Source organism: Nyctibius grandis, chromosome 9 (assembly GCF_013368605.1).
Source record: "Nyctibius grandis isolate bNycGra1 chromosome 9, bNycGra1.pri, whole genome shotgun sequence".
NCBI classification, from domain to species: domain Eukaryota; kingdom Metazoa; phylum Chordata; class Aves; order Nyctibiiformes; family Nyctibiidae; genus Nyctibius; species Nyctibius grandis.
Genome location: NC_090666.1, coordinates 42,753 through 63,144, shown reverse-complemented (window position 1 = coordinate 63,144; position 20,392 = coordinate 42,753). Strand labels below are relative to the sequence as shown.

The 20,392-nt window shown below is 52.2% G+C and overlaps 1 pseudogene; it reads right to left on the bottom strand.

Moving 5' to 3' along the window:
- Positions 1-300: 300 nt before the first annotated feature.
- LOC137667308 (ubiquitin carboxyl-terminal hydrolase 36-like) lies at positions 301-10,571 on the bottom strand (annotated as a pseudogene).
- Between the last annotated feature and the right edge of the window lie 9,821 nt (positions 10,572-20,392).

Here is a 20,392-nt window from a genome sequence, read left to right as displayed (position 1 = left end):
TTGAACATTGTTCTGCTGCAGCCTCTGTGCGTCCTTGCATGCCCCTGGAGAGCCTTCCTTTTTCAGGAGGTGGCTCTCTGTCTCAAGGGTGCTCTGTTGCCTCTCCAGGTCTTCTGGAAGACACTTCAGGTGGGTTTTCTGCTCCAGGAGCCAGCTGCATGTGCTGCCAAGCAGCACCAAGCCTTCCCCCTCTGACACCTGAAGCTGAGCATCTGCCACAGCCTTGCCTGTTGTTTGCTGCCCAGCGCTGTGGCTTTCTGGCGGTCTTTCCTGTAGTGCCGCCAGGGCCTGGGGGCCCTTTCAGTGAGAGGAGCAGGAGCTCTGCATCTCCTGATGGCCCTGGTGCCCAGGAGGGCCTTTGGGCTGGGCTGTGCAGGGGAAGGCAAGAAGCTCGCCCTCGAACCGCTGCAGGATGTATTTGATGAAGAGTCTCCTCTCCAGCTGCAGCTGGTTCTGGAGGTGGCGGATGCAGGCGGGCTGGCAGCCATCAGTCTCCCAGCGTAGCTTGCCGAGGACAGCCTGGAGCTTGCTTTGGGCCTCCCTGCCGCTCCTGCTGGGCCTCACCATCTCCTGGGCCAGCTGCTGCTGCAGGTCCTGTGTCTGTTGAACGGCGGCGGCACACTCCCACCGCAGCAGCTCCTGTCCATCGCGGAGCTCAGCCTCTTTCAAGCGCAGCAGCCAGCGGGTCTCTGCCACCCCCTGCCACTGGGTCAGCTCCGGCAGCTGCTGCATCTCCTGAGCCAGCCGCTGGTCCCACTGGGACTGGAGCCGGTCTGCCAGGAGCTGCCGCTCCCTGCCCAAAGCCGCCTTCAGCCCCCGGAGTCTGGCAGCAAAGCAGCAGCGCAGCTCTTGGGTTTGGAGCTGCTCTGCCTCCAGCTCAGCCCGTAGCGCTTCCAGCTCCCGCCTCTGCTCCTCCTTCTGCCCGAGGCTGCCGAGGGCTTGTGCCGGGCCCCGGCAGAGCAAGGGGCAGCTGCGCGCCATGGGCCCCTGGCCCATAACACGCCATGCCGTGGCGTTGGCCACAAAACACTGCAGCCCAAGGTCACCAATGGCTGCGTTCCCTGGGTCTGCGAGGGGCAGGTGGTGGCTGCACTGGTGGTTGTTGGCTCCAACGGACCAATGTTCCCACCCCAACAGAACCTGGGGGCGCAGCTGGGAGCAGTGCCGGCATGGGGGTTCTCTCCAGTATGGCCATATCTATCTTGCACTGCGGAGCCCAGAGCTGGACACAGAAGAGGGGAAGGATCGCCTCCTTCCACCTGCTGCCAATGCTTTGCCTGCTGCAGCCCAGCATGCAGTCAGCCTTCTTTGCCCCAAGGGCACTTTGCTGGCTCCGCACTGGTCAGCCTGGGCTCCACCATGACCCCAGGTGCCTGCACACCTGCTTTCCATCTGGCGGTCCTCCAGCATATACTGGTGCAAGGGCTTGTTCCTGCCCAGGTGCAGGACTTTGCTCTTCCCCTTGTTGAACTGCATGTGGTTCCTGTCAGCCCCTTTCTCCAGCCTGTCAGCAGCTTGGCTGATGCAGGTGGCTGCTTGCTGTCCCAGGAGCTCTGCCGGGGCAGCTCGGCTTTGGCCCTGCTTGCATTGCCGGTGCCGCAGAAGCCCTGAACTGCTTTGGGCATGGGAGGCAGCTGCAGGAAGGTGAGCAGCTTCTTGGGATACCAGGCTGCATCACCAGGCAGTGCTGTGGCCGTGTGGGCGGCTTTGAGGGGCAGTTTGGGTGATGGGGACCCAGCAGGCAGCTTTGGTGGAGCAGTTCTGTTCGGCAGCTTTGGCCCCTTCCCAGAAGTGCTGCGGGCCACAGGGACTCCAACCTCCTCCATCCCTGGCAGCTTCTTCCCCGGCTGCGTGTCTGGTCTCTACATAAAGAGAAAGAGAGAAGTTCAGTGAGGAGAGAATTCAAGGAGCCAAGGACAGAGAGCGATACTGCCCTCCCCGTCCCTCCCCAGGAACACATAGAACCCTTGGCTCAGCAGGATCCCTCCTGCAAACCGCCCTCCCTCACGCCTGCCCATTCGGAGCAGTGCGCCTGCCTCCCGGCGAAGCTGCAGCCCCCCTGCCCTCGCAGAGCACACGGAGGGGCAGCAGCTCCAGGCTCGTGGAGCACCGGCCGAGAGCAGCCATCAGGACTCACACGGCCCATCAGTGGCAAAGACAGGAGCCTGTTGGTCACCATTCTCTTGACCTGATCGGAGAGGCCGCCCGTGCGGCCAGGCAGGCTGGAGACAGCTTTGGCAATGGGCCCCTCCGAGCTCTCCCTGGGGCTGGGGGTTCTGGTGAAGGCAGAGAAGCACATGCGTTAACTGAGAGGGTTTGAGCGACCGGAATGCTCTCATCAGAGATGCACACAAGGAACAGGAGCCAGAGGCTCCGAGGAGGTGAGGTGCTCTTGATCTACAGCAAAACCATGACAAGGGGCTGCACCTCTCCCTGCCACCCTCCTCCGAGCCAGCGCCTGCACATGGGCATTGGGAGCTACTTGGGCCAAGCTCCTTCCCACACCCAGGCACGTGCTCCCAGCCCTGTCCCAGATGCTGAGAGCGGGGGCAGAGGGGCCGGAGGCACAGGGCGCTCTCACCTCAGGTAGAACAGCACGTAGGCCTGCTGCTCGAGGACCACTTTGATGTTGCTAGAGCGCACCCGGTCATCGCTCATTTGGTACCACTGCCCATTGCTGGCCTGCGGAAGGAGAAGAGAGAATGGGGTCGGGCTGTGTCCAGGGACCCTCCTGGCCTGAAGAGCAGCAGGAACAGTGTCCGTTGGCAGAGTTCCTCTCCCCAAAACCCACAGGAGGCCCAGGGCAGGCCAGGGGATCTGCGAGAGTAGACCTTCATGATTCCTATGTGCAGAGCACAGCCTGTACCCCCCATCCAGTGCTCCACACCACGCACAGCTGCTGAGCATGTTCCTTTCTGCAGGCTACAGGGACCCACGAGCACCCACCAGCCCCCTGCCCAGAGGGGGTGCCAAGAGAGCGCCCTGGGCTAACCTTCACGTAGCAGTAGTAGCGCCCTGCATGGCAGCTGTACCCAGAGTGCACCAGCACTGCATAGAGTCCGTACATGACAGGATCCCTGTTCTTCTGAGACATGTACGGGCGGATGTTCAGCAGCTCAGGGTACCCCACGTCCTGCACAGAGAGGATGTCTCAGGAGCCTGCACAGCAGATGGCTTTCTTGCTAGAGCAAGAGCAGCTCAGCTGTCCTACGAGTCCCATGTCTCGAGAGAGAGTGACGTGCTCTCCACAGGCACAGGTCATGGTGAGGAAGACGCCAGGATGAGCCAAACTCCCACCGCACCGCGCAGCTGGGGAAGGGCTGTAGGACTGCGGCAGAGCTCGCGCTGTGCACAGGACCACCTCCCACCCTGCTCTGGGCAGCAGGGCCTCGGGCCAGAAGACAGCCCCAGCTCTGCATCGACGAGCACTCACCTTTGTGATTTTGCCTTCCCCAAAGATGGCAAAGCGCTTCAGCGAGAGGGTAAGAACACTGGGGGCTCGGTGGACGGTGAAGTGCTTGCTGGCCGTCGCTTTCTGCTTGCATCTGCACAGGAAAAGCTCCAGCTACTCAAGCTGGTCCACCACCCAGACGATTGCCAGCCCTGGCCAAATGGCAAACCCAACAGAAATGACCCTGCTGACACAGGCACCGCTCCAGGGCACCTGCTCACGGCCATGGCTGCTGGCCCAGGTTCTCCACACGAGAGGAGAGAGCTCAGGAGTGTCAGCCTTCCTCACAGGCTTCCATGGCCACATCCCTCATGGTTTAGCCGTGGAGCAGGCAGATAGAGAAGCCCTCCCATATGGCGGCAGGCTTTCTACCTTCTTCCCACCAGCACACCAGCGGCCCTTCCCACCCGCAGCCCCACACACTCACTGGGCACACATGTAGCCGTTCTCCCCGCCCAGCACGTCTGGCTTCACAAACAGCTCCAGCGCCTGCACTATGTTTGCGGCTTGCTGCAAGGACAGAGGAGAGGTCAGGGCTCGAGTGGCCTGTCCACGTGACAGCCCGGCTCCCTGCCCAGGCGCTGGCCCCAAGAGATAACACAGAGCATGAGCACAGGGCCACAGAGTACACCAAACCCGTGAGCCTGCCACCGGCTGGGCACTGGCCCCCAACACCATGGAGCCTCAACGGAGGAGTCGTGACTCATGCTCAGGCAATGGGCACTGCTTTGCCAGACAGAGAAGGCAGCGCAACAACGGAACCTGCTTCCCTCCTGCCTGCACCGTGCCTTGACACTGGCAGGTTAAGGAGCCTTGAGAGCAGTCATGGTGCAGTTGCAGGAACATTCCCCGCGAGAGCAGAGCTCCTCCCCATCCCTGACCCTGCTACAGTACCTCGATCTCCAGTGCCAGGTCCAGGTAAGGGTCATAGGTGTCCGAGATGCTCTTGCACACCGAGCACTTCACTGCAAAAGAAAGAGCAATGAGCACACCCTGGCACAACACCTGCACCCGCCACAACCCCAGCACAGCGCAGGCAGCTGCAGTATTGCCCCTCTCTGAGTTTGGGCTCTGGGATGTCAGCACCGGGATTCACAGCCTGGCAAGGAGGAAGGCTGGCAATTCCACTATGTGCTGGGACAACAAATATTGCTAGAGAGCTGCCAACACGGGTTCGTTTGCTGGTGGCCATGAGCTGGGACCCACAGCCAACAGCTTTTTCCATCGCCACAACAGTGGTCACGGCCCACAGGTACCGCAAGACTGACCAGCTGCAGCTCTGGATAATTTACACATGCTTAGCAATTTTCCCAAAATATTTTTACTGCAAGGCTCTCGGGGAAACAGCAGCCCTGAGAGTCACAGGCCCAGGACCTGGCAGCCAGCAGTCACCACGGGACCGCAGGTAACTGCCAAAGATCTGGTGAACCTTGACCTGTTGTTTGTGAACAGAGAAGGACTAGTGGGAGATGTGAGGGTCGGTGGCCCTCTTGGGAATAGTGACCATGAAATGTTAGAGTTTTCGATAGTGGGGGAAGTAAGGAGGGGCAAGAGCAGAACTTCTGCCTTAGATTTCCGGTGGGCAGACTTTAGCCTGTTTAAGAGGTTGTTGGACAGAGTCCCTTGGGAGTTGGTCCGGAAGGGCAAAGGAATCCAGGAAGGCTGGACGTGCTTTAAAAAGGAATTGCTAAACATTCAGGAACAGGCTGTCCCAGTCTGTAGGAAGACAAGCCGTCAGGGAAAAAGGCCGGCCTGGTTAAACAGAGAACTTAGGCTAGAACTTAAGGAAAAAAAGAGAGCCTATTTGCTCTGGAAGAAGGGTCGGGTAACTTGGGAGGTCTATAGGGATGTTACCAGGTCAGCTAGGGAGAAGATTAGAAGGGCCAAAGCTCAATTAGAGCTTGATTTGGCTGCTACGGTCAAAGATAACAAAAAAAGTTTCTACAAATACATTAACAGCAAAAGGAGGGACAAGGAGAGCCTCCATCACTTGCTGAACGAGGAGGGTAGTGTAGTGTCAGGGGATGAGGAAAAGGCAGAGGTGCTCAATGCCTTCTTTGCCTAGGTCTTTAATGTCAAGACCAGTTGTCCTCAGGAGACTCGGCCCCCAGAGCCTGAAGTTAGGGACGGGTGGCTGTGTGAACCCCCCGTAATCCAGGAGGAGACGGTTAGTGACCTGCTGTGCCAATTGGACACCCACAAGGCTATGGGCCCGGATGGGATTCTCCCCAGAGTAATGAAGGAACTGGCAAACAAACTTGCCAAACCACTCTCTATTATCTACCAGCAGTCCTGGTTAACTGGAGAAGTTCCAGCTGACTGGAAATTAGCAAATGTAACGCCCATCTACAAGAAGGGTCGGAAGGACGATCCAGGGAACTATAGGCCTGTCAGCCTGACCTCGGTGCCAGGCAAGGTGATGGAACCGATCATCCTGAGTGCCGTTACACGGCACATGCAGGACAATCGGGGCATCGGGGCCAGCCAACATGGATTCATGAAAGGCAGGTCCTGCTCAACCAACCTGGTCTCCTTCTATGACCAAGTGACCCGCTTAGTAGTTGAGGGCAGGGCTGTGGATGTAGTCTATGTAGACTTCAGTAAGGCATTCGACACTGTCTCCCACAGCATCCTCCTAGACAAACTGGCTGCCCGGGGCTTGGATGGGTGGACTCTTCAATGGGTTAAAAACTGGCGGGATGGCCGAGCCCAGAGAGTGGTGGTGAATGGGGCAAAGTCCAACTGGCGGCCGGTCACTAGCAGTGTTCCCCAGGGCTCAGTTCTGGGGCCGGTGCTGTTCAATATCTTTATAGATGATCTAGACGTAGGGATTGAGTGCACCCTCAGCAAATTTGCAGATGACACCAAGCTGGGTGGCAGCGTCGATCTGCTGGAGGGTAGGAAGGCCCTACAGAGGGATCTGGACAGGTTAGATAGATGGGCCGAGACCAACGGCATGAGGTTCAACAAGAACAAGTGCCGGGTCTTACACTTGGGCCACAACAACCCCATGCAGCTCTACAGGCTGGGGGAAGAGTGGTTAGAAAGCGGCCCAGCGGAAAGAGACCTGGGGCTGCTGCTCGACAGCCGGCTAAACATGAGCCAGCAGTGTGCCCAGGTGGCCAAGAAGGCCAGTGGCATCCTGGCCTCTATTAGGAGTAGTGTAGCCAGCCGGTCTGGGGAAGTGATCGTCCCTCTGTACTCGGCACTGGTGAGGCCGCACCTTGAGTACTGTGTCCAGTTCTGGGCCCTGCACTTCAAGAAAGATGTTGAGGTGTTGGAGCGAGTCCAGAGGAGGGCGACCAAGCTGGTGAAGGCTCTGGAGGGTCTGACCTACGAGGAAGTGCTGAGGGAGCTGGGGTTGTTTAGCCTGGAGAAGAGGAGGCTCAGAGGTGACCTTAGTGCAGTCTACAACTACCTGTAGGGAGGTTGTAGTGAAGTGGGTGTCGGCCTCTTCTCCCAGGCAACTAGCGATGGGACAAGAGGACACAGCCTCAAGCTTGGCCAGGGGAGGTTCAGGTTGGACATTAGGAAGAATTTCTTTTCAGAAAGGGTCATTTGTCACGGTTTAAAGCTGGGCCGGCTATTAAACCTGTGGCAGACGCTCTCTGTTAACCCTCCCCCCACCCGAAGGGAAAGGGAAAGGGAAAAGGGAGAGAGACTTATGGGTTGGAAAGTTAAAACAGTTTTAATACACTATAATAATCAAAAGGAGTATAATAGTAATAATAGAAATAATAAAATATATACAAATATATACAAACCCAAGATTGAGCTCCCCCGATGTCGGCCACGTCACCATTGGCACTGCAGGGCAGGCTCCGGGAAGGCCCAGGCTGGGCCCAGCGAGGGTCGAGAGCTGGATTCAGGGATGCACAGCTCAGGATCAGGGGCAGCAGGAAAACAGAGTCCTCCTCGGACACTGGCCAAAGGCTCAAGCTGCAGAAGCAGCCCGAAGCAGCAGAAACACCCAAACACAGCAGAAGCAGCAAGGGAAAGCGGAAGGGGCAAGAAGAAGGCAAGGGGCGAAGGGGCGAGACCCTCGTGATCCCCCCCGCTTTATACTGAGAATGACGTGTATGGGATGGAATACCTTCGTTGGTCAGTTTTGGGTCACCTGCCCTGTCCGCTCCTCCCTGCAGGTGCGACCCCCCCTTCGGCTCTTCACTCGTAAGCAGTGAGGAGTTTAGCAGTGACCTTGGTTTCTCTAAGACTAAGTACAGCAAGAGCCTTTCTACATAACATCCTTACCGCTGCCTCAGTGATAACTACAAACTTCGAGCGTTATCAGTCCTGGAAGCAGACACTGTCTGCAAAACATGCAGTTACTCTCAGAAAGTGCAGTTACTTAGAAGAGACTTAGCTGAAAGTAAAAATCACTGAAAGGAAAATTGGCCTGGTTTAGGCCAAACCAGGACCGTCATTAGACATTGGAAGGGGCTGCCCAGGGAGGTGGTGGAGTCACCATCTCTGGATGTGTTTAAGAAAAGACTGGACATGGCACTTAGTGCCATGGTCTAGTTGACATGGTGGTGTCAGGGCAACGGTTGGACTCGATGATCCCAGAGGTCTCTTCCAACCTGAGTGATTCTGTGAACCAGCATCGTGGCCTGGGTCTGGTGATCCAACCTAGAGACAGCAGCACCAGATCTCACACCGCCCCTCTGCAACAGCCACCCCTGCAGGCCACCGCTGTGTCCTCAGGACAGCTCCCCTACACGCTCTGGCCAGCAGACAGGCTGCAGAGCTCTGGGGGCAGAGGGAAGTCACAGCCTCTGCCAGTCTGCTCTCTCAGTGCCAGAGCTCAAGGGGTGGCACCAGGCTCCGATGCACACCTTCCTCTAGAAGGAGCAGAAACTCCTGGCCGGAGCTCAGAGCTGGGCACCGCAGATAGAGGCAACACAGGCTTCCCGGGATGGAGGGCCCAGGGGAAAGCTGCTCAGCCACAGGGCTGGGGCCGGACTAGCAAGCATGCCTGGAATCCTTGGCAATTGGGACAGGATCCAAACCCACCACAGCCTCAGGATTTGGGGACAGGACCACAGCTATGCTGGGGCGGAGGTGTCAGGAGAAGGGAGAAGGCAGACAATGGCCCAGAGCTGTGTCACAGAGGGATGGAGAGTTGGGCCATCCACCCCAGGCCCCTGGAGTCAGAACCTCCCTCTATGAGTCCGAGCCGGGGGACATGTTCACCCCATACTCCCCTCTCACAGCTACAGGGGACCAGTGAGGGAGCAGTGGAGAAGAGCAGTGACAGGCCATCAGAGGCCCCACATACTTGGTACAGCTCTTCAGGCAGGCCTTCTGCATGGCGTCAACAGTGTAATGCAGGAACTCGTGCGCATCCTCCTGCCTGCTGAAGCGGATGGGCTGGGCAATCTCTGCAGGAGAGGGAGGAATCAGCCTCAGCATGTGCTGCAACAGATGCAGCCCCTACCTCCCTGTCTTGGGGCAGGGACTCCGGGGCTTGAGCCCCCTCAACCCAAACCAGATGTCAGACTCCTGTTGGCCACGGGGGAAGCCCCACGCAGCCCATGAAGTCACCAGCCCCCAGCAGGCTCAGTGAGCCATCTCAGAAGAGCCGTCTGCCAAGACCTGCCCCGATCTCAAAGGTTCTGCTTCTGCATTAGTCACCGCTCTCCTGCACGACTATGGGAAGGGAGGGCAGCCAATCTTACTCTTGAGGTCTTGGATAAAGGACTCTGGCTTTATCGCTTTGCCGCTCTTGGCAAAAGCCTCGATTGTGTGCTTCTGCATAACGCACATCACGCAAAAGCCTTCTTGGTCATCTGAAGCAGGAGAGGAAAAGACAGAACGTTGGGGACAAACCCAGGAGACATGGAGGCAGTACAGGGGAAAGGGGATCTCCAGTGCAACACAGCTCAGCCACGCTCAGTTTGCCCTGTGAGCTCTGTGCTACGAGCTCTGGGGCATCCTAGGTACAGAGGGACCAGCACGCGCCACCTCGGCTGGCGCAGCCCCAGTCACAGCACCAGCCACTGCAACCTCCCCAGATGAGACAGCATCCACGTGGATGGAAAACAGGTCACAGTACTTGCTAGAGGAGCCCACAGGTCGGCCCTGAGGGGCAGACCCCGCAGGAGCCCTACGGACGGGGCTGCGAGCCCCACATGCTCCCCTTGGTCACAGCTCGAGCAGTGCCCACCGGACTCCCTTTCAAAGCCACCCGTAAACAGCTCCCGCTGCCTGTATGCAGCCTTCTGCCCTGTCCTCACGCAGTCCCCACAGGCAGGGGGGACTGCTCAGACCCCCAGGAAGCCAGCAGACCCATCTTAGTCCTGGCTGTGCCCAGCAGAGACAAAGCCTCCCCGCATGCAAGGATGCAGAGCTCGGGAACACTGCCACGTCCAGGAAACACGAGCCATATGCAGGAACGACCTCTCGATGGAGAAAGGGGCAGGAGGGAGCAGAGCAGGCGCATCCCGACACCCGCACACCCCTCAACAGAGCCACGTCCAGAGGTATTGAGCGCAGCACTGGGAGCAGGACAGGCGGGCGCTCCTCCCCAGCAGCGAGGCCGCCCCGGCCCTGCCACCTGCCCAGCCGGGCCTCCCCACTCACAGGTGCGGCTGTGCGCCTTGGAGAGCAGGTAGTTGGTGAGCGGCGGCGTGTAGGCCAGGCACTGCAGCGTGGAGTTGAGGAAGCAGGTCTTCCCCAGGTTGTGCAGCCCGGTGCCGATCTGGGAGATCCACTCTCACTTCATGGAGAGGCGCTCCATGGGGAAGAGCACCTTCTGGGGTGCGGGGATCCCGTCCCCCAGGCCCCTCGGGGCATGGTCGCCGCCTGCGGGGAGAGGGGCGGTGATCTGCGGGCCTGTGGGGCGTGGGGAGGGCCCCCCTCACCCTCTCTACCTACCCTGCTTGCCGGGCAGCCCCTCCTCAGCGCTGCGGTGGAGGCCGGTGCCCTCGGCCCGGGGGTTGAGCAGGAGGTACTTCCCCCGCAGCAGCTCCCGCTGGCCGGAGAAGCCGCGGCTGGCGGGCTGGAACTCGATCTTCTGCCGCAGTACCTTTTTGGCTGAGGCGGCCAGCAGCCAGCCCAGCTCCCCATCCTCACCCGCCTCCTGCCGGCCCCGCTTCCGCGCCTCCTTCACCATTGGCATGGTGGAGCCTGGTGGCCCCAGCTGCGGGGAGGGGGCGGCCGGTTGAGCAGGGGAGCCGGGCTCTTCCTTTCCGCTCCCAGCACAGGGCCGCGCGCTGCCAGGGCGACAGGCCGTGGCCTAGGCCCGCCGCAGGCCCAGACCTGTCACCGCGCACCCCAGAGGCCTCAGCAGGTCCCTGCCCACCGCCGCTACAGGCACCGCACCCTCCCGTCCGCCACCACCTGCAACCCTGAGTGCCTGGGCCTGCCTGTGAGGCGAGTGAGGCCCTTGGGAGGGCACAGGGGTGTCTCCTGGCTGATGGCCGCCTGGGGGTGGCGGGGGGAGCTCCAAAGCGCCCGGTGTGATGGGCAGGCCCAGGCTGGGGCTGGGCCCAGCCAGGGCAGCCCCGGCAGTGAGGCTTTGCAGAGGAGAAAATCCATTAATACAGCACCTCACTTGAATTGCTCTGGTTGGAAACCGATTAAAAGCTTATTGCTGCCTCGTCTCGCAAATGCATTCTGCTTCTCATTTGGTGGGCAGCCTGTTGGCTGGTCAAATGACTCCGCAGAACCTTTCAATTGCTCAAAGCAGTGATGCTGATACAAAGAGCTTACGTACTCCATTGGTAGCGATGTTGTGCTGTTCACTCTGCAGGCTGGAAACATGATTCCTGAGTGGGCTGTGGCTTTAACAGGGGAAGGCAAAGCTGCTTCTCTGTGTCCGCCTCTTCCCTTATCCCCTCCCCTTCCTTTCCCCCTGTGAGGCTGTTTTTGTGGTACCTTCACTGGGGAAATGAGCTCCCGCACCAAACTGAGGCAAAGAGGGGCAAGGTGAGAGGTGTCGCAGTCCTTACTTTGCCAATTTAATACATATGCCCTATTCAGAAAGCACAGCGTGTGCGGGGGCCAGCGGTCTCTGCAGATTTTTATTTTTCCAAGCCATTCCTATAAATACAGGACTTCAGACAGCGGGTTCACAGGGTGCTGTGCTGCTTGTAATCGGAATCGTTTTTATCCTTGCTGCAGTCTGGAGGTAGCAAGTGCCAACTGATAGATCAAGATGGAAATGACAGCAAGCAATACACGTGCGCTGGTGATCCTGCCGCAAGGGATGCTGTGTATTGACCTGGGAAAACACTGCAGTGGCCCTGTCTGAGGACAGGGTTTTCAGTGCTATTTCTGCATTTGATACCCAAGGGATTTTTTCCCTCTGCCTGTGTTTCTGTGCAGGCGTGTGCACGAAACAGAGGTGTTTCTCTGTGCTGTAACTATGGCTGATGACAGCTGGGTGGGTGGGAACACGTGCAGTCACAGAAGAAACTTCCTGCAGCTGCCCTGCCTTGTCCTACAGGATAAAACAGCTCTTCTTGTCGTTTGCTGCCATCCAGAGCTACCGAGTGCATAGGAACGTGTTGGGTTCCTCCTCCGCGCAGTCGGCACTGGTCCTTACTGGGCAGCCTCCCACAGCAGCCGGTGCTGTAGGCCCCTGTCGGTTGTTAGGCAAACATCTGCATCTGGAACGTGCGGCATGTTCCTCTGATTCATCCGTTCTCTACCTTGCATAGCAACACATTTAAAATATTGAAATGTGCTCTTTTTATTGCTGTTAATGTTCCAAACTCTTGTTTTGGTCTGGTCAGCAAGGTATTTGGAAAATGTCACTGTTGCATTTTGAGCATAAAACTGGTTCCCATCCTTTTCCTTACCCCCCAAACTGTGTAGGATCCAGAGCTTTTCCCCCTAACCCCCTGTGTGTAGCCTGGGGACTTCATTCATTTTGCTGCCTCTTACCAAGAACATAGCAAAAAACTGTGATGTGTGCTGTGTGCTCCAGGCCAAAGAAAGTTTTAAATGGTCCCAGTTTATTTTATGCAGCATGGTACACTTTGGAAGGAACTCTGGGATGAGGTATCAGCAGTTACTGAAAATGAGGGGATACTGGTAGTGGTTTATTTTCAGTGCCTTGTTTGGAAAAGAATATCCTCAAATATTCTAAACTACTGAACTATTAGAGAAAAATGAGTGCAAGGTAAGGAGCACGATGCTGCATTTATTGCTAAATGTATGTTTTCATTTCATTCAAAGTAGAAAGTAAGCAAAGATTGTACCTGCAAATAATTCAAATAGCTGTCTGTGTTTCCCAGAGTGAGCATACAAGCACGGGGGAGCAGTTTGCAGGATCAAAAATTCAGCCAGCTCTGGGTGACAAACGCTCAGGAGGGGAAAGAGAAACCCCACTTCTTTAAATACAGCTCTGCTTGTCTTAATACTTCTTCTTGTTAGATTGTGTTGGCGGTCAGACTCTCAGCACGTGATTAAACTGTTAACTGATCGATTTCAAGAGTCGAGTGTGTGGCGTATGTGGCAGATATGTGGCCTAACATAACCCATACCCCATTTGGGGTCGAGATTTGATTAATTTTTAATTCAGGCTTATCTGCTGTGAGAGATTTTAATTTTCTAGTCAAAAACAAAAATGCTGTTTGCATGCATTCTTGTTCTCTTTCATAGACTGTGGTACTATGTTTAGTAATTTGCTGTTTACAAAAATAACTTATAGGTGTCTATGAAACTGGAGGTGTTAACATTCTTGTGGATGAACGTGCCAGTGGGGCTAACTTTTTGTATTTAAATCAAGAGAAGCGTAATTAATTTCATTTAAAATGTACTCTTTTGCCCATTATACCTTGGAGGGGCGGATTCTGACCTTTTAAACCTTTAGAAATTCAAATAAATCAAATCCGTGAATAAGAGTAGGTGGAGCGCCTGAGCTGGTGAAAGGCGGATAATCTCTCCCTGGTATCCACAAATAGCAGAACTGGTGCACTCATGACCTTGGCATACAGAGACATTAATGTTAAAAACGGGCAGCTTAAGAACCTAAGAGTCAAGGTAGAAAATAGTTTTTACTCCAGCACCCTTTTTTCTTTATTTTCCTTTTTTTTTGTGTTTTAAAGTTTCTAATTTTATAAGTACTGATGTGTTTGAAACTTTGTCGTATCCTGCCTGGTTTATGACAAGCGTGCGGCAGATAGGACTTTCCGCTTAGAGCGATCGTGAGCTCGAGAGTGGAAAACGGTTTTATGGAACACGTATAAAGGATAAAAAGGCTTGTATACCTTTTTGTCAGTTTAGTGGTATGAAAATTCCTGCAATGAAATTTCTTCTCACTATGAAGGAACTGTGAAATGTGATCAAAAATACAGTTTTTCGTGCTCCATAGTTACGATATATGGGACACCAGTTCCAAAAATCTCAAGCCCCTTCATCCCATTCTGGTTTTGCTATGAGAGGTGTAACCTTTATGCTCCTTAAGGTTTATTGACTTAACAGAAAGAACAAGTAGTAGGTCTTGGTCTATCTGGCTGCTGTCCCCCACTGCTCCTGCTGGGATATCCAACTGTAGAGCTTCTGAGTACAGAGAGAGCTTGACTCAATGCCTGTCAAAGCAAAGGACAGAGAACTTAAGAAATAATGAGAAACTAATGTAATCCATTGTTTTATCTATAGAGCCATTCATTTCTGAAGGAGGCGCTCTTTTGTGCAATATGTGATTTTTAAAAAATTATTATTTCTTTGTTTATTGATTTTCTGCAGACTGAGTCAGTGAGCACAGTAATTCACAGGGGTCTCACTCCAGTCCTCATGCCAACGAAGGCTGGCTGTTTCATGAGTATAATAACAGCCCATAAAATAACAACAGCTTCTTACAGAGGTGTTAGCAGCATCTAAATCATGGCAAGTCTGCCATGCCAAATGGATTACTGTTCTGTCAACTATATACCAGTTTGTAGTAAATGTGTTTTGTTGTGTTCTTCTCCCCTCGACTTCACGTGGTAGTTCAGTTCAACTCTGACTCTCCTATCCAGTACAAGCTCTTTCAAAACCCAGGCTGCATGCTGACTGCTGAACTAAAATGTAGCTGAGCAACCGTAGAAAGGCCACTGACTGTCTTGCATCTTCAAGGCAGATAGCTTCCTTAGGACAGGGATTATATGATTCCAGAATAATTCCAGGAAATCTGTTTTACTTGATGGCAGTTGTTAGTCCTGTCTTGAATGCTTTTTACAGATTACATTTCATTTTGGAAAATGTAATCTAGAGAGAGTAAAATCTTCCTTTCTTTTTTTTAAGTCCCACACAAGCCATATCTCTTCTTTATTTTTGGCATTCCAACGGTAAACCACCCCACTTTCAAGTTTCTCATGTTGACCTGTCATTGTGTCAAGAACCTGAGGTGTGGCACCAGCATTGGGCTTCTGACCTACGGACCCACTAGTGGTGTCCTTGCTCATCCAGCTGGGAAATTGTAATTGAGCACGTTTTCCTCATGACATGGCTTCCCTGTGATATGTTAGGGCATGAGGCAAAGACAACTGCTGTTTGCAGGTGAATGCGAACATTGCAGCATCTACCCTTAGCTACAGGGTTAAGTGGGCAACAGCTTTCCTATATAGCTGTGCAAGCTTCCCAATACTTTCACATTTCTGCATCAGGAGAAAACCATCTGGGCCTAAAAGCTTTTTAGTGAAGGAAAGGGTGGAAAAAAGACACTTCCTAGAATAGCCAGTATCCTGATAAAGATGCAATTTTTGTTTTCAGATAGAAGCTTCATTCTGCACCCAGGTGAAAGTTGAAACTGATACCTGCTGGCCTTCTCTCTGCTTAGTTCTTCCTTAGTGCTTTCTTTCCTCTGATTGAAAAATTGCAGTGATGAACAAGCCAGCCTGATGAGTTTCCAAACAGACCAATACTAACAAAGAATGTCACTCCTAAAAAAGTGAGATGGTTGTAAGCTTCATCAATAGCAAAAGCTGTTGAGAAAGGCACGAATCATCTCCCATTCTGCAGGTCCAATTCTGGACTATTTTTCTCACTATTGTTGATTTAACTGTAAATGGCTTTAAATAGCACATAAAATTTGTAATTTTTCATACCAGTAAGTTCTTGGTGCCATAAGAGAAACGCTGTGCTGAGAAGGCACTATAAACATATGGCGATTTTTGTATATATACATTTTTTCTTCCCTCGGATGAGTTATTTTGTAATTTGAACTCTAGATTTTTGGCTTGATCGTCTAAGTGCCAGCCCTCTGCTACAGCCGAAGCATAAGTATTCAAGGTGTTTAAGCACCAAATTAAACTTTAACTTTCCACTTAGCTGTCATTTTTTCCTTCCTCTTAATTTTTATATTGAAATAAACAGGTTATAAGTATATACTTACTTGGGGAAAAACCAGTGCTATCCTTGTCCTGTTATGATAAGCTACTTACTTGAAGGGCAGAAAGCTGAGACACCAAGAAGATATTTAGGAGAGGGGGCAGAATTTAGAGCCATAAGCTGGATGTTCTTCAGCTGCCAAACTGAGGAGGGGGAAGAAGACCTACAGGTAGCTAAAGGGAAGCACAAGAGAGCAGCTGGGAGCCAACAGTGTGATGTGGGCATAAGAAAGTGCTACAACTGCAGTGTGTCAGGCAAAGTATTTTCAGGAAGTGTCGAGAAGAGTTGATGCCATCGAACAGAGCACAGATCATCTGACGTGGTTGCCTCTGCTGGTCCTTCATGTACAGAAAGATGAACTCCCCGGAATAACTGGAGAGAAGAGCTGCAGGGATTGCTGGGGCATGGGAGATGGAGATGTGTGATGACATCAGGAGTTCTTGATTGCTTAGGCTGGAAAAACAAGTGGAAGAAGAGCGGGGTGACTCTGTGAATGCAGAAGAGGGAAATACCATTTAGGGAGAACAGTTACTAAGCTTGAAGGTGTGGGTCCTGAGTAAATTTAAGGTGAAAACTGGAAGAAAACTCTTAATGCTTGGAAGATTTGGGTTCTGCAACAGCCTTCCAATGGAAATAAGGAAAAGAGAAAGCAACCAGCCAACCCCTTAGTGCTTAATATGGAGTTCGGTGAGTTTATGATGGGCCTGGAGATCTCTTCCAATCTCTCCTTCCTCCCAATGCCTCTTCAGGCATTGTCTTTCAAGATATGTGTTCCCTTTTCACTTCTGAATTGCTCTGATGTCCTCTTGTTGAAAGAGTGAACTGTTTGCTGAACAAGTATTTTGATGGCAGAAAGTGCCGTGCTCACAGGATCGCTTCACTCATGAATTGTGCTTAGGTACTTGCTGACCCTTCCCATTTTCTGTCTCCATTTCTTCAGTCACTTCTTGTTACTAGATTCTACACTTCTGATAGTGCCTTGTCCTCTTTGTAGGTGCTTGATAACCTTGTGTTCCCTTTTCATTTAAAAGTAAGAAGTTTAAAAACAAAAAACAAACAAAAAACCTCCCACACCTTCTACCTGTTCATCACAGTAAGGGAAAAAATTAATTCCAGTTGAACACTGGGTTTGAAGCCCGATGCACTTTGGGCTTTATCCTTAAGATAATGAGCCACTCTTCTATCCTTGAGATAGTGGACGAGCTTGGTGTATTCACATTGCTTTCCTCTGCTTCTGTTTACTGCTGTTCTAAGAGAGTATTGAAAAGCCTGCCCTGTGTATGTTGGCATGAGATGCTGTCTGAGGGAGAACTTTTCGCAGCATCTGTGGTATTGAATTAGACAGCACCAGTGAGCGTTCCCCTGAGCTGGACCTTGATCATCCGTAGTGCTAAATCTTTTGGAGGTTTACAGGTGCAGGTTTGGCCCATGTCAGCTGAAAAGCTCAACAAATTCCTCAGCACCGCTCACGAGTGGGAATGGGCCGGGAGATTTCCCAGTGGGCATTTTGGGTGCAGCCATTCTGCATCCAAATTTTACATAACAAAATGCAACCAAGTGGCCAAGGGTAATTGTGCCAGTTGGCCTCCATTCCAGGGAATAGTCCCGGCATGTGTAATCTATTGTTGTAGAGAGAGGGTTTGTGTAGTTTAGTGAAAGGGAACTGGAAAAGGTGAGTGCATGCTTAGTGAGAGCTGGGGAAAGTTACTTATCTTTGGTGTTTCATCATTACCGAAGTTGGTGTCTCAAAAATACAGCAAGGATAACGCTTGCCTTTCTCTCACAGTGTGGCTGTTGTGTGAGATATTTCGGCCACAGACTGTCTCCCTCTGTCTAGATGAAAATCTATTAAATTGGGCCCCTGCGTTGCTTCCAAGGCACTCCCCCAAAACCAGACAATTAGTCTTCGTGATGATGAAGAGCAACCACTGCTCTGAGGAGAAGAGCCACTCCATGAGTAATGCAGTGCCAGTGTTCGTTGCTTTCATTTCTTGTTGTCATTTTCCGAGCTCCTGAGGTGCAGGAAGGCTGGAGGCGAGAGGCTGCCAGCATCAAATACCTGGAGAAAGAACATTTCTATCTCCATTGTACTTTTCTTGATTATATATTGTATTGACAGGGCAACAAGTAGGCAGGCAGCTTGCCTGGCCAGTGCCTGTGCTGTTCTGGCACAGAGGATCAAGCACTTTGTGCTTCTGAGCTGTCAGGCTGGCACTTTTCACAACTAAATGCAGCTCAAAATTAAAGCTAAATGGAAATATAAATTTTGCTGCAGATCTTGATCATGTCATTTTGTTCCATCCTTTTACTTGTTCAGTGGCTATGGAAGGGAACCACTCCCTTGGTAGGAGCATTCGTTGAGCTATAGACATGTGTGATATTAGGGCATCTTTGTGTATATTTATGCATGAGATCATTACAGTTACAGTTTTAAAGATATTTATCTCTGTAGTATGTAAAACCTTTAGCAGTAAAGTTGTAAATCCATGCAATGGGTGTTAAGCCTGGCCATGGTTATCTCCACACCATTCCACCCTCCGTTCTCTCAGAGTTAGCACGCCAAGCTCCCTTGGTGTGCAAACATCTAAGAATGCAGGTCAGGCTGTCTGGGGAAACTGTCACGGTACATGCCGACCACGTCCCACCCTAGATGCTTTCTTAGTTCTGTAAAATGTGGATATAACTTTACTCTCAATAAGTGTGCCTCCAATAGTTTCAGTAAGTTGCCCCCCAATAGTTTATTCCGCAGGCTTTCTACCCTAAAAGAGGATTAAAACCCTAAAACTGCGTCTTTGGGCCTAAAAGTGAGGCTTTGGACGCCAAAAAGGAGGCTTTCAACCCTAGAATCAAATCTTTGGCCTCTAGAAATGAGGCTTTGGACCTTCGGAATCAGACTCGAGGCCTTAAAAAGGATGCTCTGGGCCCTTGAAATAAGTTTTTGAACCTTAAAGCGGGGTTTGGAATTTGTAAATGAGAGTTTGTAGCCAAAAAATGAGGCTTTGGGGCCTTCAAAAGAAGGCTTTCAATCCTAGGATCAAAGCTTTGGACACTAAAACTGGAGCTTTGGGACCTAAAAAAGAGGCATTGGGCCCTAAATCATAGGTTTGGAGCCACAAAAACGAGAGTTTGGACTCTCAAGGTATGGCTTGGAGCCTCAAAAACCACTGCCTGGAACCTAAAAATGCTGCTTTGGAGCGTGAAAATGAGGCTTTGGAAAACTAAAAATGCGTCTCTGGACTGTAAAAAGGAGAGTTTGCAAACTACAGCTCAAGCTTTGGAGGCTCAAAATGAGGCTTTGGAGCCTAAAATGAGGCTTTGGAGGGCAGAGCTAAGACTTTGGAAAGGAAAGATGAGGCTTTGGACACTGTAAATGTAGCTTTGGAACCTAAAAGAAGCTTTCTCTGCCCTAGCAATGAAAGTTAGGGCCTTTAAAATGAAACTGGGGCGTCCCTAAAGAAAGGCTCTGGGTAAAAGACAACATGTATTGATCCTAGAAATGAGGATTTCGGCCCTGAAAATGAGCCTTTGGGCACTAAATAGGGTGGGTGAGATGCTACAAATGACCCTTTGGACCCTGCAAAGGAGGGGAGCCTCTTGGTTCCTCTGTGGCCCCAAGAAATGAAACTTTGGTCCCGAATATAGGCTTTGGGCACTCCAAAGGAGGCTTAGAGGTGTAAAAGAGGAGTTTGGGCCCAATAAATCTCACTTTGGAGCCTCCAAATGAGAGTTTGGAGCCTTCCAAAGGAGGGTTTGGGCCTTAAGAACGGGTCTTTGAGCCCTCAAATGGGGCTTTGGAAATGAAAAAGAGGTTTGAACCCTGAAATTTGGTTTTGTTCCCTCAAATGCTGCTCTGCTACCAAAACCTAGGGCTTTGCACTCTAAAACTGGGGTTTTGGAGGCTCAAAATAAAGCTTTGGACATGAAAGAGATGAGGCTTTGTACCCTAAATGAGGAGTTTGGACCCTAAACTGAGGCTTTGGGCCCTCCAAATGAGGCTTTGAGCCCTCCAACTTGCAGACTGGATCCTAAAAAGGAGGCTATGGTTCCTGAAGATGAGGCTTTGGTCCCTGCAAAGGAGGCTTTGGAAGCTAAAAATGAGGGTTTGGGCCCGAAAATGAGCCTTTGGACCCTATAAAGCAAGTTTTGGAGCCGCAAAAATCAGACTTGGGGCCTTAACAATGATGCTGTGGGCCCTCAAAATGAGTCTTTGAACCTGAAGAGCGGGGCTTAGAACTTCTCAATGAGGCTTTGTACCCTAACGATGAGGGTCTGGACCCCTAGAAATGATGCTTCAATGCTAGAATCAAAGCTTTGGACTCTAAAAATGAGGCTTTGGGCCCTAAACCAGGGGCTTGGACCCTAAAAATGAGGCTTTGAACACTCAAGATGCGTCTTGGACCCTCCAAATGACTGGCCAGATCCTACAAATGCTGCATTGGAGCCTGAAAATGAGGCTTTGGAAGCTAAAACTACGGCTTTGGACTCTAAAAAGGAGACATTGCAAACTGAAATGGAGCCTTTGGAGCCTCAAAATGAGGCTTTGGAGCCTAAAATGCGTCTTTGGTGCCTAGAAGTGAGGCTTTGAGCCATCAAAATGTGGCAGCGGGCGCTGGGGAGGGAGCG